General features: G+C 45.2%; 1 protein-coding gene across 1 annotated transcript in view; it reads right to left on the bottom strand.

The window, feature by feature from the left end:
* Positions 1-17323, bottom strand: part of LOC144170802 (transcription factor 15-like) — a 47698-nt gene that overhangs the window by 28760 nt on the left and 1615 nt on the right. Inside the window, exons 3-4 of the mRNA XM_077700810.1 lie at positions 12338-12484; positions 11753-11905 (exon numbers count right to left, since the gene is read on the bottom strand). The gene's annotated coding sequence lies outside the window, so the exon portion shown is untranslated. The remainder of the gene's footprint in view (positions 1-11752; positions 11906-12337; positions 12485-17323) is intronic.

Genomic DNA, 17323 nt, shown 5'->3' with positions numbered 1-17323 from the left:
GAGAGCTCGCGCGAACGGCTTTCCATGCACGACACCGGCCAACTGGCATAAGCGATACTGCTACTGAAGTTGAACTATTATTAACCGTAATAAAAATACGGCACATACGTACCAGTCTGTATTCGTCCGTGGCGACGGCGCTGACGAGGCAGCGGTGCCGACGGCAGGGCGTTCGTCTGTTGTGGCTATCGCGGAATGGTCGCTTTCCCGTCCACCGCGTATCCCACAACTCTTGCCGCTCGTGCACTTAGAAGCGTTGAGCGTTCAAGTGGTGTGAGGTTGTTAAATGCAAGCCCGAGCTCCTCGACGAGAGTTTTGTTCTCCGGATCAGGCGATTCCATGACTAGGGCTGCGGGTGCACTAGGTTTTACTAGCATTTTTAAAATGGCCGCCGTCTCGGTCGACTCCCGCGTGTGGGTGCTATATGGAGTCGACATACTAAGTATCTGTTTCATGGACCGGCCCGTGTGACACCATTGCTCACGTCACCAAATGTGCAATTTTAGCGGGAGATTTAAAATTTTGGCTTAAATTGCCTTATTTCTCAGTGAATAAAGCATCATTTGCTTCCGGGAAAGCGCTTGGGGCACTATGAAACACCTAATCTTTCGAATAAAACAAACTTTTGTTTTCTCTTCATGGCTCCTTTAAGCATCCTACATCATGTAATGACTAAGATTATTATTTATTTGGTTAGGGAAGAGCAATTTTGCTTGTTTCATGGCACTTGCCTGCACGCATGATACATAGACATCGTGAATAGAATAAATTACAGGAAGGAAATCATGGTTTCTACCTTGCAGGAGCAGCAAAGCTCTAGTGACAGTGACGAGTTAGTAACCAGTTGCAAGAAGAAAGGGAACCAGATGAATTGGGAATTAAGTAACCATGAGCCTTGGCAGACGGGTTGTATACGTTCTAGCAAGATGGCATCATTCGTATCGAGTCTCCCACTTTGAACCACTAGATACAGCCAGTTTTCTTTTTGTCTTTTTTTTTTTGGTGTTGGACCCATAATTTGTCTAATCATGACACGACCAGGGTGCCTGAGCCCCTTCTTTTTGAGATCAAAGGGGGGGGGGGGGATTAAGCCCCCCTGACCCCCTTCCCCCCGCCTCCCCTTATTCTGGTGCCCGTGGCTCCAGTTGCTTGTGAGGCAAACACACGCAGAAGGCCTCTTCGACAATCGCACAAGCTGCCCACGCTAGCATCCTGGTAAAATACTTGAGATGGTCCATTAAATACAGCAACCCTCATTTCCTGTAATTTCAGGCTTTCAATCGGGCTGCATTTTGCTTTAAGCGAGAATTGAGCATCAGAGCGCTCAGGGTTTGTGCACTGCAAACATACAGGTTTTGCTGGCAAGGCACTTCTCCTCCTGAACTCCGGTGTCCAAAGCAAATAGTGGGCACCTCGGCATTGATATGTGAAATAAGTTTTATAGTTTGAGTAAAATTGAAGGACATTTTTAACTCATTTCTGTCACAATTCCGTTTCATTTCTCTACATTTTTTGCTGTGTTTTACGACATCAGCCAGTGCAACATTTCAGTTTTTACACCCGTAATTTTTTTTTTACTTTACACCTTTCTGTTTCCTAAATGTGGTGATAAATTTTCCAGCTCCTTCTCCAAGAGGTCAGTGCAAAGCAAATACAGTGGTCTGAATGACCACCACAGTTATGGCTACAATGTCTTTTTCCCCCTTTTTGTGGGTTTTAGTACAAGCAACTAAGAGCAAGCTTGCCACACCCCTAAATTGCAATTGCTACCACCAAGAGCAGCCGTTTTTAAAATTTCACCACATCTGCAGTTTTCGTGCCTGTTCAATATGCAATTTGATGTGCCTTCCAATTTTGGCCTGCAAGATTAGTAAACTCTGTAGAAAGTGCTTATTATCTGACCCACTGCCATTTGGGGAAAGAGCTTTCTGTGCCTGTGCACCGTCAATTCTTTTCTTTCGCACGATTGGCTCCTTGATTCATTATTAAAGTGAGGACAGTTTGATGCAGTTTCCTCCTCAAGTCCTTCTGCTGAATGGACGCCTCAGCAGTGGGACCACGGGAAGAAGCCCCTGTTGCTACGGCAGCTGTTGCTCCCTCCGGCTTTCTCATTCATGTTGTCGCTTTCCCCAAGCGCTATGAGCAATCACTGCCAATTGTTGTAGAAAGCATGTCTGGCTGTGTGTGCTCACTCAGCTTCCCTCGCTCCTTTTAGTGACCTTTATTCCGGAATATTTGCCATGTCGTGCAGAAAGAACCTGTAGTAGAGCCTGGACAAGTGGCAAGAAAAGAAATTGCAGCAAGATGTTGCAGCCATTTAAGCATGACCTATGGTGACAACATGGTGCCCTTGGCAACACATATCCTCCTCAATGAGGTGGGGGGAATTCTGTTTGCGAACCTTGAGAAACAGTCGCAATGCAAGGCATGCCATGCATTCGTTCAGTCAGCGCGCTGTTAAGTGGGACAACGTTCAGTGCGCCCACCTCGTATTTATAGAGCAACATGTCACAATCGTTTGAGCCCACTCACTCAAGCATGCCGGCCGCTCTTGTCGATACTTTAGGGAGACCTCAGAGAGCCACGACAAGACCGCAGCATGCTGCCGCACCAGCAAACGGACATGCACACCCGTGACGGCCCCGTGCGGTCACAGTAGCAACTGCAGACACACTTGCACAGCAATGCTCAGGACTCAATAGCGCCTCGTACTCAAATCTGTCACCATTTAAAAAAAAAAAGACTGATTGTGGACGTTATGAAGTTGCAGTTTAGTAAACTTGTGCACTGCACATTGCCATGAAATGTGCATTGCCTTGAAAATATCTTGAAACAACTTGAAGCAGCTGCAAACGTCTGCTCCTATGTGGAAATGTCTGGCAAAATATTATTGTTAGCATATATTCAACAATTCAATTGCTCTCATTTGAGAGCAATGTGCGTTCTTAAACTATCACACTAAGAGGCTTCGAAAACGTTGCTTAGAACAAAATCTTTCACAGGCTCGGACAATATTTTCTACTACTTGTTTGAGTATTTGTGTTTAACTCTATGTTGAGACGTTTCATGAATGTTTGTTTCAGGAGGATCACATATTTCTTCAAAATGCTTTGGTTGAGCACCCCATTATTTCCACTACAAGGTGTTTATTACATTCCCTTTTGCACTGACACAGTTCCAAGCCCATGGAGACACAGGCTGTTCCTTGTAACTTGGCAAGAAGAAAAGGCGAACACAGCTAGTTTCAGAGCCCAACATGCATGCGTGAACAAAACTGCCCTACATACCAGTAAGGTTATGGTGCTGGTAAATACACCACCATGAGCAGCAGCAGTTGCCTAGTAACGTAAAAGGCTTAGAAAATGCCGCAAGCATGAAAACAGCTTTTGCGGCCCCACACACTTTTTCACTAACCACATATTGTGTAAGCTGGAAAAGCTGACAGAGCTTCTTCAATTTTTTTATTGTTACAAAACAAGAATGTTCAAACAAGTGGCATAAAATATAATGTAAGCACATGTGGCAACTTTTGTTGCGTTCGTATATTTAGAAGCACACAGATGGCACCTTGTAAACCTTATCAAACAGGTTGCTTCTGTCAAGCACCACAGGCAATCACCATTTCTTCAGTTTAAATTTTAGCACATTTTTGCCTTAATGTACAATTGCAGTGAAGTGAGGACAAATGCATCAGCTCCCCCGGCTTCTTACTGCCAGCGATGTCTACAACAGCCAGGAGCAAGTTTAAGACGGTTAGTTCAGGCTACTAGGCCACTAAGTTGCCTTTCAGCTTTACTGTTTAACATGCATCGTCTCTAGAGAAAAGCCAGGAAGAGCTCTGACTGGTCTGATCTTGCGATGTCGGATGCACGTGTGGTAAACATACTGTATGAGTGAAATGGACACAAGAGCGAATTTTCCGGTTTATGTCACCACTCTGTCAGCCCCTCCACAGTGGTCATTTCACAGTGTGTCAATAGAACATTGATGGTTCAGGACCGCTACTATGTCTCCTCCTTTCATGGCACATGCCCAGAACAGCGATCTGCTGGTTTTCAGTGCTTGACTGCGTACTGTAAAAGGGCCATGCAGACAAAATGCGAGTTAATTTTATTCGAGAGATTCGGTGTTTCACAGCGCCCCAGCCCTTGTCTGGCAGCAAGCGATGCTTTATTCACTCAGAAATTGAACAATTTAAGCGAAGATTTCAATTCTCCCGGTACATTGTGTGTTTCGTGAGGTCAGCGATGACGTTTGCTGGTACTGAAACGAATGTTAGCATGTTGACTAAGGCTCCAGTGAATGGCAAAACATGTTTTGTTGCCTTGTTTACTGCCCGCCCCCCTAGATGGTGTGACAATACAGCCCAAGGACCGCTGCCCTCACACGCTTTGTTTTTGAACGGATTTGTACCTAGCTTACTCATGTTATGGTTGATAGCAATCGTTTCATGAAACCTCGGGTATGCTCGACAAACATGGTCACTTTAAGGGGCCATGCAGACAAAATGCAAGTTTCTTTCATTCCAAAGATTGCCTCGCTAGAATAACACCAACACCACTTTTACATGAACTTCACTCAAATAAGCTATATAATTAACAAAAAAGAGAATGGCTATTTCCTCACTTCCGCCATTTCCTAATTCATTTCCTGCACTAGAACCTATGACGTGTGATGGACAGCTGTGCAATTGGCTGAGGCTGGCAAAAGCAAGTGCAAATAGAACAGAGATTATAAGCTTGCAGAATGAGCTATTTGTGCTGAAATTTAGGACACATTCTTTTCATAGCAGTAAGAATGGTGGGTGAACAGTGAAAGTTAGGAACAAACACGTAAACATCGAAGCAGTTAGTGCAGCACTTTGCCGGCTGACACTGCCTAACACAGCTGTCAGACGCATTGGACTTGTCTGACACAACACTGACCAATTGACAAAAGCGGCACGGCTACTTACGTGACTGTGTTTGTCAAGTCTTAGCTTATGTTTTAGGCAGGGTGTCGAACCGAAAAAAATACCGGTTCGGTTACGGTTCGGGTTCGGGTGAAATAATTTCGTTCCGGTTCAGTTCCGGTTCGACAAAATCACGTGCCGAACCGGTTCGCGAACCGGTTCGGGAGCTTGAACCGGTTCGCGAACCGGTTCGATGATTTGAATTGTCACTGAAATTAGAAAAAAAAAACATTTAGTAGTTTAAAGCGACAGTAAAGTCAAAACACAAACAAAAATTCAAAATGCTGCTGTTCCCCAAGGGCAGTGGCGCAATTGCAAAGCAAACTTTAAAAAATCACGAGATATTAGAAAAACAGATGGAGTGGTGACGATTTACTACCTACTTTCTCGTCCAGACTTTATGTTGTCCTAGCGACTATTCATAAAGCCACCGCCAAGAGATATGACGGTGGGATATATATTCTGCCCTTTCATTTTTTGGTGAAATCGCAATCGTCGCTATGGAATCGCCTATAACGCTTACCTTGAAGCCTTAAATTTAGGTCTGCGTACTGGCGTGTTGAAATATCAGCGCTTAATACCAATGGCGCACATTTTTTTTATATTTGTAACAAAACAGAAAAACCCTACTACAGGCACATAAATACTACCAATGAATTAGATCATTTGGTCACCCTGAATAATTTCTTAGCTGTCACCCTATCGAATGTGTTAGCCACACTTTTGTTAAAAGTAAGCTTTAGTTAACGCTCAGTCACTGCATTATTGCTCTGACCACTGCAATTCCTTTTGCGAAAGCTATACTGGATGTGTGCATTACAATCAGTATGTCATCGTACCGCCTGACCCCCGGCCATCATTCCGTGTGCTACATTGCGTAATCTTATAACAGATTATGCTGTTACAAAATGAAAGGGAAATTTTACGCGCGGAGCATGAGAAGAACTTTTTTGGGTAGGCGCTCTTTAATTCGTCCACAGCAGTACTCCCCTCTGACCTGCCTCGGTGGCTCAGTGGCTAAGGCACTGCTGAGCGCGAGGTCGCGGGTTCGATTCCTGGCCGAAGCGGCCGCTTTTCTGATGGAGGCGAAAAGCAAAAACGCCCGTGTGTACAAAATTTCGGCGCATGTTAAAGATCCCCAGGTGGTCAAAATTAATTCGAAGCCCTCCACTACGGCGCGCCTCATCGCCTGTGCTGGGTCGGCGCGTTAAACCCCACAATCAAATCAAATCAGTACTCCCCTCCGGATCGAGTAGCAGTAGAAGTAATGTAGCGAGTTGGGCAGTCAGTACAAGTGCACATTCGAAAAAAAACCAGATCTGAAAGAGAAAAAACTGCAGAACAAGCAGAAAAGATGATCGCTCGGCGAATGGGACAGTGTGAGGTACCGGCCGTCCTTTCTGCACGTGTCATCTGCTTTATTACTGTTGCTGCTTCCAAGACAAGGTCGAGGACTGCAGTTTCTTGCCAAGAGATTAAGTGCGCACCTTAACAGTTTTCCCTGACATATCTGTTGTTATTAGTACTTGTAAAAAACGGAGCTTGTCCACGGTACTGTCCTCAAAAATGGTCGTGGGTAAGGGACATCGAAGCCACTTTTGGTCAGCATCAAGCGGTTTAGCCACTGAGCAGCTCCTGCGGTCAAATTTGTCAAATATTACAATTTGCAGGTGTCGGACCTTTTAAAGAAATTATGAAATGGAGAAGGTTTGCACACATCGGGCTTTCGCTGCTGCACACTGGAGCACTCCTGCAGCCTGATTTCTCCACTAAAGTTGCAGCTAGGGAAGGGCAAAATCGTTTTATATCCCCTGCAAGCTGCGGAGAATGACATTTCCTTTGGTCAGCTTCCACTACGCTCGCGCTTCCAGCAGCAACAGACCATTGCTACATTGGTGCTCATTCATTTCCCTTGTTGTTACATAGAGCGTGATAGTGTTCAATTGTCTGGAGGGGGAAGTGAGCGAGCAGGTACGAAGTTGATGGTACGTGAAAGAAAAAAAAGCCTGAATTGCATTGACTGTGCAATGTCAACAACAGAGGGTCGAACCGTTTCGGCATGAACCGGTAACCGTTATTTCTTTTTTCGGTTCAGTTCCGGTTCGGGTTCAGCGTGCTCAAAAAATAACGGTTCGGGTTCGGGTTCAGTTCCGGCAAAAATACCGGTTCAGTTCCGGTTTTCGGTTCGGTTCGGTTCCGGTTCGACACCCTGGTTTTAGGAAACGATTACTATCAACTGTATTAACAATATGGCAGGTATAGAAGTCCGGCCAGAAGCAAAGTGCGAACACTGGCACTTCAGCGGTATTGCAAAGTGGGCGATGATGGATGGTAGCAGACCTGGTATCTTTAGTTTTAAGGCCCTGCTCTGGATACATCATTAGGTCTCTTCAATTTGGCCTGCACTTTCTACGTGAGTTGACGACTAGTTTAGTGCAGGTGCCACCACTGCAGAACCAGTCCTGCACTTTTGTCGTCTGCTTCTGCACCTCCTCTCAGGGCAGTGCAGGGAAAGCCGTGAACTCATCCTGCACTCCCTGCACCGTTGGTAATTCGAAGAGGCGAGCGCTGCACTACCTGAATGAGTTCAGCGAGTGCAGCCAAATTGAAGACACCTATTGTCGACGTCACGAAACACACGATTGAGCGGGATAATTGAAATTTTGGCTTAAAATGTTTAATTTCTCAGTGAATAAAGCATAGCTTGCTGCTGGACAAGCACTGAGGGCACTTAAAACACCAAATAATTCAGATAAAATAAACTTGTATTTTTTCTGCATGGCCCATTTAACCCCTAATAGTCCAGACCTTTTACCCAATGTTTGGTTGTTCCAGTCCACAGCTATTTTGCCTTTTTCTGGTGCTGCGAAGAAAAATGCAAACTGCTGCAAGAAAAACTCACAGGATATTTGTCTCTTCTTTTGCGTTCTGCTTGAAACTCCTTTACCAATATTTGAGCAGCGTGTGAAAACACTCAAAGCATTCTCCTGGCTGCAGGGCAAAGTTTTTACAGCAGGTTTTGCAGAAAAAAAAAACAGTTTCCCTCCTGTCTTCTTTTGTTTTTCTGTCGCTGCAAAAAGCACAGTCCTTGTTTCTTCAGTTTGGGAGCTTGTAAGATGAAATGGCTAGTCCCATCTAGCTTTTACTCGCACTCCAAATGTGCCGACGGGCCCCGCTTCTTGGCTCGAGACCCCAGATCACCCACCAGCTATTGGATGAGGTTACGCTGGTACTGCAGGTTTCCCTGCTCTTTTTTGCCCTGATTCTGCAGCTCTGTGTGCCTCTAAATAAAACTATTGACAATGGAAACCTCTAGATGCCAGAAGAAAGAAAGTTTTTGCCACCATTTCATTGTCTTTCGACAAAATGTGTAGCCCACAGAGTAATGATCCACACGGCGGTGGAGACAGCGCCGTCGTGGTCTTCGTCACTCGCATCTGTCGAATAACTGTCATCACTGACTGCTGGAGGCATGCAGTTCTCTTCCTCACTGAAATCATCACCGCTTTCGCTAAGTGCACCACCGCAGAACGTACGCAATGAGAAAGCGGCCATGCTTCTCAGCGAACAGCGCGCACGTGAAAACGCTTTGGTATCCAGAAAGACCAACATTGTGCGGCTGCACCCTAGTGCAATAGGAAGAAACTTCAACAAAGTTCACTCATCCTTCAAGAGATGGCACATCATGTATACAAAGAATGCGGGCACATCGCAGTGATAAAAACAGCAAAATTTAACCTTGAACACTCATGTCGGGCACAGCCCGACAACGGCTTGCTATGGCTGTTTAGTGTTGTCGGGTGGCCTGCAAAGGGCTAAGGAGGGATGTGGATCTCCAAACAATTTCTTCTAATTCGTAAGTAAACTTTGTGAAATTTACCAGTCTTGCTGCTTTTTTCCACTGATTTCAAATATGCCATTATTTTTTCAGTCAGTCAATTATTTCCCAAGATGATTAGAGACAACTAGCCATTTCTGGAGGAACAATAGACAGAAAAGTATTACTCATAAAACTGTAATCTCCATATTTTCCAATACTGTGAACACGGGTGAATTTTATAGCTCATTGAACTCTGGGGTTTGAAATGGGTGCTCAAAACGGTCCCTTGCCCTTGGTGCCTAATGTGCCGGATGGCTGTGCAGATCTGGCCAGCATAGTGTGCAACGTACATACTGGCACTTCCATGCTTACGTGTCCATTCGTAACCAGCTGCTATAAAAAGGATGTGCAATAAATTCAAGCACCAATAGCTTGTTCTGTGAACTTATAATCCCTGTTTAATTTGTCTTGGATTTGTCAGCCTAAGCATAGAGGAGGCAATGGCCTAAGCCATTTGCAATGAGCTGCCAATAATACGTCATAAGTTCAGTGCGGAAAAGCACGGTCTCGTGTACCTCTTCTCTGCTTTCCTCATTATACAGCTTATTTAAGTGAAGTTTGAGTTAAATGTGAAGTCAGTGGTTTTATAACGAGGCAATTTTCCAATGAACCAAACTTGTATTTTGTCTTCATGGCCCCTGATTACTGTATTTATTCAATTATAAGGTGGTCACGATTATAAAGCAAGAGTAAAAAAAAACATCGCCAAATATGTATACTGAGCTTCGAATATAAGATGGGTATGACTTTGAGACTACAGACTTTGGGAAAAAAACCTCACCTTATATTCGAATAATTACGGTATATGGTTGCATGCCCGTCTTGCTAGTGCTTTAGGAAAATCATCCCACAATCTGAAGTGCTAGCACTAGTATGAAATACACATTCGAGCAAAAAAAAAAAAAAAAACTTCTCTCAATCATTAAAAGTACATGCTTTCAACAGGAATGCCTAGAGAAAACTGGCTTCTTGAGTCAGTCTCAGCCATATGCCTGGAGCACTTCCAGCTGTACATTCTTCACCTATGCGAGTTGTATCGTTGCATGCCCTGTCACCAAAACCAGCTCTGAAATGTCATTTTTCCAAGCAAGGGCAACTAGTGCTTCAGGAGCGGTAATACAGATTGTAAAACTTGCAGAAAAAAGAAATGGACGAGACAAGGTAGACTTATCCACTATCCTACACTATTCGAAACGGTTAATTCTCTCCCTCAAAAAAAAAAAAAAAAAAAAAAAAAAAAAAGAAAGAGAGAAGAGAAGAACTGTAAAAGGGCCGTGAATACAGAACAGAAGTTTCGTTCATTAAAAAGACTGCTCTGTCCTGAAAGTGGAACCAGCGGCGAAAAGGATGCAGGACAACAAGAGGAGGCACACACACAATGCCGCCAGACAGCAGCGGTGTTGTGTGTGTGCCTTCTCGTCCTGCCCTGCATCTTTTTCGCTGGTCCCACTTTAAGTGCATTATGAACCAGATGGCCAAGCAATTCACTTTTTTGCTTTGTCCTGATAACAATGATACTAATTTCCTTGCAAACATCAAGCTAATGATGGAGGTGTCGTGGAAAACAGATGGAGCAGTAGCAACTCCCCAGACACTCTGCGGTGATAGTATATCTGATGTCCCAGAATCTTGTTTGTGCGAACGCGGGCCACTGGCCACAGCCACTGGGCGATTGTCGGGGGTCCTCGAGTTCCTTTCGTGAATGTGTGCATACACACATTCACAGAGGAAGGGACAGACACACGAGCTGTTCAGCCCGTGTGCATTGCTCTCATCCTCAGTTTGTTTCACGAAATGAATCCACACCAGCCCGCTCAATTCACGAAGTCCCTGTAGTTCCGCTTCATTGTATTGTACCACTTGAATGCTAATGTGCAGTTCACACGGTGATAACTATGTTTTCAGTGCTCTATTGCATCACTTCTGCCCTTATACATCACTGTGGCATAAAATTTGACCAGTTTTTTATTTAAGCATCGCAAAATTAAGAATGAACACAATGTGCAGATGCTACCAAAAGTAATTAGAACACGGCCTAGTAAATTTACAAGAATTTCTTTTTCCGGAAACTGCCAAGTTGCACTGGTGTGCGTGGAGTCTCCTCCAATAGAAAAAGCTTCACGTAAACCGGTAATGGCTGTCATAAAGCCAGTTAGAAATATTTTGTGATATTCACAAACCCTTGCTCCAATTACTTACAATGGCACCTCTACAGTGTGAAAATAAACTGACTTGCTTACTTAGTTTTACTTGTTTTTATGCTGTTCTGCATTAATAAGAAACTGCTCCAGCCACAAGGTACATTTGCATCCTTGGCTCTGCAATCCACTGACAAACCCAGGCCAAAACTTGCTCTAACGCTTTAGTGATGCCTTAAAGCAACTCTATTGCATAAAAGATAGCTTTAAAATGAAAAATTCTTTGTATTTAGCAGTGCTGAAGCCATAAGGTATAAACACTGTATGGATTAACATTCGCCCAAACATAATTTGCATTACAAGCTGTGACATATTTTATGTATGAACGAAAGAGGTCTTATTTTGGCCAGGCTCGTGTGGCTGTGCCTGACAAAAGCAAAACTGCATGCAGGCCTTGTGGTTCCGGGGAAACGTCTAGCCTGCATGATCTTATCTGCTTTTGTTCTGGGGGGCTTATGAGGCCCATGCATATCGTGTTCTCCCCACTGAGCTGATATGAGAATGCGCCTATCCTACATGACGGGAAGTTGGAAATGAATATCCATACGTGGCCACAAGTTGTAAGCAAAAAGCCTCATGCGTCCCTCTACAAGGAAAGGCAGCAGCATTGGCAACATGGCTGAAAGATGACCTTAAAGTACGTCACCAAACATGCAATGCAAGTAACTAACAGGCCAGGACAAATGAAAGTGCAGCGGAGAAGAAAGAGGACCCGTGATTTACCGTGTGCGCACAGCGGGGGAGCGCAAGGGTGCTCTGGTGCCCATTGGTGTGGCCGCCACGGCACCACACTTGACTGAACTCTCGCCCTGCAGTACAGCAGTCATCAGCAAGCCACTGCAGCGCTCTGTGAGGTGCCGAAGAAGATGGCAGCATCTACGGTACCAAAAGAAAAAAACCTTAATACACAAGGATACTAAAAATACAAAACACTTTGCATTCCTAGATGTAAGCATGCAGTGTCCGTGCCGTAGTTTTCTTCCCTCTGTGAATTTCAGCAAACTATGACTGGAGATTTTTCAGCAAGCATAGTTTTATTGTACTTTTGACTTTTAAGTAGCAGCAGCAGCCACTACATGCCTACCATACTTTAACAAAAAATATCTTGAACTTTTTATTTACAGAATGCTTCTTGTGGAAACATTTATTGATGCATCACACCTGTGAGGTCAACGTGATAAGTGGATGACAAGGGTATCAGCATCTAATGCGGCAAGCGTAACTGGCATGTAGTGAGCTACCAACGCTGTGCTTGATTACCTAAGCACATTGCTGCCTGACAGACATATGAGTAAGCACAGCTTATACTAAGGTGTTGTTAGAAGGCTTCATGGACGAGGAATCGCAGTCAGCGCCACATCCCACGCCGGCTTTGTGACGCTCATCTGTGGCACACGCCTGGCACTCGTGCAGACACACTGGGCCACACTGCAGGCACACCAGAAATACCGGCACCTGTAAATCACACGTCCCTTGTGAGAACTGTCTCTGCCCCACATGAATATTGACTTCCAACACATGCAAAAATGAAATCGTAGCCGTGAACGTAGCAAATAACCGCACCAGCAATGGGCAGCTGGCAGAAGCGGCCTGCAGGTGCTTCCGAAATGGGCTGTCAGTGGTGTCCCCACTGACAGCGCTCACGGCCTATACGCACGCACCAGACGTTTGAGCATGCCTGAAAGACCAGGCTGTAAAACGTCGTTTTTTTCCCAGGCCCGCACCCAATTTGAACATTCAGCCTCGAAATTTCAAGTGTGGCCCTTTGCTGGTCCTATGCAAATTTAACTTTTGAATGTCAGTGTTGCCCACAATTGTAAGAAAGCACCAAAATCATGAGGCTGAGGAAATTTTCATGTGGCAGTTACTGCTAAGATTTTTTTTTCTTTTTACACTTATTCTGAGTGAGCCCGTGCAACAGTGACCTTTTAAAACACACTCTGGATTCATTTTCTTAAAGGGGCCATGAAGACAGAACACAACCTTGTTTTATTTGAAGAACTAGGTTTGCATATCTTGCTCACTTTCATTTCGGCACAAAAGGACATTTTCTTAGAAAAAGGTTTCAGATATTCTCAGTCCCACTAAAAAGGGTCCCATAACGAAACAAGAACAGTAACGCTACAAACATCATTGGGAAAGCTATAACAGAAACAGCGCAATCTGCGTGGTGGTGCAATTACACGGGACCAAAGACCACACTGCAATCGCATAATCAAGTCATTAGGTGGTAACTTGCAGGCTGGTCCCCATGCCATCGCAGGGAGAGTGCGAGAAAGTGGCTCGTGAGTAGGCACTCATTCCTATTCTTCATGGTTATCCGGCTTAATTGTTTGAGGTTTGCATTAAAATTGGCACAACTGTAATTCCCACACGGGAATCTGTCAATCAAACCAAACTAGTATTCTGTCTTCATGGTGCCTTCACGTTTTCCCACAGTGCTTTTCCACTTCTAGCAGAACATGTTTCTCCATCACAGAGCATGATTGTCTCGGAAAATGAGAGCTACGAGCACACGGAACTGTGCATCAAGAGGAAGCACTGCACTCTTCTGGGAACTTGCCCATTCCAGCAGGGATGACCAGCACCAGAGTGCCACTTCTGTTTTTGACCGGTGAAAGTGATGAATCACACTTTCTGTAGCAACCAGCTTATGCCAGTTCACGATCATGCTGCATGATCCTTCTCCAAAGTTTTTTATGTTGTGTTTCAAACACACACCGATTTGTTGAAAGGTTGCATGCAGTGAGCTGCACTGCAAAGATTCTCCTTTGTTACGCAGTTTGTGGTTCATGAAAATGACATTTCTGCTTCACAAAATGATGTTACTTTGAGAATTCTTTATGAAAGAATAAATGGTTGGCATCCTTGTTAGCAATAAAAGCCTCTACCTTATGCCAACTAGCAAGCTTCACAAGAGATAAGCTTAAAGGCCAACTGCACTCAAATTTCACCCCGACAAAATTTATTTTTAATGTGTAGTGAGTACCGCCAAATAAGCTGGGAAACGAGTGGTAGCCCCCTGAAACGCTTCGTTAATCAGTTAGAAGAATTTAAAACAGCTCTGCCACAGCCCACGCTGCACCTGCCGGCAAATTGCGTAAACAGCTGTGACGTGCCTGAGACGCTCCGGCGGTCCGGGGCTTCTTCCTCTGGCCAGCCACGGAGCTGGAGAACCGGTCAAGCTCTGCTGCAAACGCTTCACCCATGTGCTTCCCCATGCACGCGTAGAGCTTGCACGCAGGCTTGCTCCCGAGCTACTGACCGTCCGGCCGCTCGCTGGACGGCTGCAACGTCACTGCAATGGCCGTGCTCTCCTCGATTTCGGTTTCAAAATCACCAATAATTGCTGACCGCTTTCGGCGTCCATGCACGTATTTCAGCTGTTGTATTTTGCATCTTGCTTTCTTTTTTCAGCAGACTATATGGAAATAGTGGTGCAGTTTGAGTGCAATAGTCCGTTTCAGACTTATTTTGCAAAAACTTATTGGATCTTTCATGCCACATCCTGTCATCCGATGCACCAATAAATGGCTGCAAATTTCACTTCAATCTGTCACATAGTCTTTCTGAAGCCTTGAGAAGCAATGAAAATCTTCAGTACGGCACTAATGAACACAGATAGGTGATAGGCAATATGCTGCATGTTTAAACTTTCCTACACACTGTGTCCTGTGCGCAGCAGGAAGGCATTGTTGGTGAGTCCTGTAGCAGTAACAATTACTGCCTCTAAGTTTTGTTTACATTACTTTACAATACGACTTTTTTTTGTTATGCACACACTTTGATGAAAAAAGACAAGGACACCAACCACAAGTTAGTTGATCTTAAAGGAACTTAACGTGTCAGCTCCCATACAAAAGCCTTGGTCACAATAAAATCTTGAAGGATCAGCTTACGTACATTTCACAGTGCTGCGCAGGTAACTAGTGTAGATCGGCAGCAGGTTTCCGGCTCTCCGATTTAGTGTGTGTTCCGTCGTCTGTATGTGAAGTGATTCCAGTAACAGGCATGAGGTAGCATTCCTTTCTTTTGTGAGGACGCGTGCAGCAGACCAGTTGATTGTGTGGATGTGGTATCGCAGTGCTCGGCAAGGGTGCTTGTTGACACGTGGTTCTTGTGAACGTGAAGGACCAATCGCAAACAGAGAAGTATCCAGGAGTTGTCTACGCGTCCTCACAAAAGAAAGGAATGCTCTCTCACTAGCCCCAGCTAATCTGCGACCCATTTCCTTCACATATTCTGTTGGGAAGTTATTGGAACACATGGTACAAAATCGCTTTTCCCTGTATATCGAAGATAATGGGCATTTCCCAACAAATATATATAGATTCCGCCCCCATCTATCCACACAAGATATCCTGCTGCAACTTAAAGAAGAAATAATAGACAGGCTTTCCAATTCGCACAAAAGATGCATACTAGCTTTGGATATCAAAGGAGCCTTTGATAATGTCAACCACCAAGCCATTCTTCGTGGACTAACATCAATTGACTGTGGACAGAGGTTATATAAGTATGTTGCAGCCTTCCTGACAGGACGCGTGGCAACCATCGGAATAGGCCACCTCCGTTCAAGAACATTTAAAACAATACCAAAGGGCACTCCACAAGGTTCGGTGAAATCACCGCTCCTATTCAATATAGTAATGAAAGATCTCCCTCGAATACTCAATGACATCCCACATCTACGGCATGCGCTTTACACGGACGACTTGACCCTTTGGACCCCCACGGGATTAATGGGGAAGCAACAAGATGCCCTTCAATTACCCATCGACAAGGCACACGAATACCTTCAAGCCCGAGGCCTAGAATTTGCCCCAGAGAAGTCAGCTCTGCTTACTCTAATATCTGGGAAAGCTACGCAGCGCAAGAAAAGCATCCCTGAGCCCGAGCTAACAATACAGGGCAAACCAGTTCCCAGTGTGCCCCATCTGCATATTTTAGGGCTTGTGATTCCCAAAAATGGCTCAGGAATGCATACAATTGCTCCTCTCAACCGCACTCTCAGCCAGCTAATGCACCTCATACATCGGGTGTCGAAAGAAGGTTTGGCTTGCTTGAGTCGGATACCCTGCGCATTATATACAAGCACTGCTCATCAGCAGGGTCGCATATGGCATGCCCTATCTTGCCCTTAAAACAATAGAGAAGGTCAGACTGAATGCTATAATTCGACAAGCTTACAAAATCGCCTTAGGACTACCATCAAAGACATCAACGAAAAGGTTGCTGAAACTGGGAATACATAATAGTTGGGAGGAGATAGGAAGCACACCGAACCCCTCAGCTTGAACGACTGAAGTTAACTCACACGGGAAGGACGACTTTAAGACAGTTAGGATATGTGACGCCACCCATGCAAGACCACAAGACACGTGTTCCATTAGAGATTCGACAGCACATTCGAGTTCTACCGATACCAAGAAACATGCACCCCATTCATAACAAGGCACACCGCATCGCTAGAGCTACAGCCGTGAATGCCAAGTATAGAAATAACCCAACAATAAGATTCAGCGACGCAGCCATCTATCCAAATCAACCAGCACACGTTGTGTGCGTTGTAACGCGGCCGGTCAGGAAATGACAGCTATGTCTGTACGTACAACCTCAACAGAAGCTGCAGAGGAAGTTGCGATTGCCCTGGCTGCCACGACCAGCAAGGACTTTATAACTATACTAACTGACTCGCAAGCGGCATGTCGAAGTTATCAGCGGGGGCGCATCTCTACACCAGCACTGACCATTCTGAAAAATATTGCAGAGCTACCTGATATGGAAATGGTCTGGGTTCCTGGGCATGAATCCATCGACGGTAATGTGGCGGCTCACACCGCTGCCCACGCGTACATACACCAGGCCATTACCCGAGATGGAATGTTCTCCGCTGACACCAAAACGAACCCACTTCTCCGGTATTCAGACGTCCTGGAACATTGTAGGCTCGGCAGAAGAAAATTTCCACCACCTCATCCTCGGTTAACCAGAGAAGAAGCCAACACTCTTCGGCGATTGCAGACAAATTCTTATCCCCACAGCACCCTCCTCCATTCCATCTACCCAACTCAGTATCCCTCCCTTTGCAATTTCTGTCCAACGCCTGGCACCCTGTACCACCAGGTATGGGAGTGCCAACCAACTCCAAACCTACCCCCAATCCCCGTCCCAACTTTTGAGCAGTGGATGGCTCGTCTGGTCGACCCGGACCTTGGACACCAGCAAGAACTGGTCAAGAGGGCCTGGACGGCAAGTCACAGCCTGGGTATCCCAGAATAAGGATGCCCTCAA

Source organism: Haemaphysalis longicornis, unplaced genomic scaffold (genome assembly GCF_048455015.1).
Source record: "Haemaphysalis longicornis isolate Haplotype H1 unplaced genomic scaffold, Haemaphysalis longicornis Haplotype H1 scaffold_2, whole genome shotgun sequence".
NCBI classification, from domain to species: Eukaryota; Metazoa; Arthropoda; class Arachnida; order Ixodida; family Ixodidae; genus Haemaphysalis; species Haemaphysalis longicornis.
Note: the sequence above shows the minus strand (reverse complement) of the source record. Positions and strands in the feature narration are given on the sequence as shown.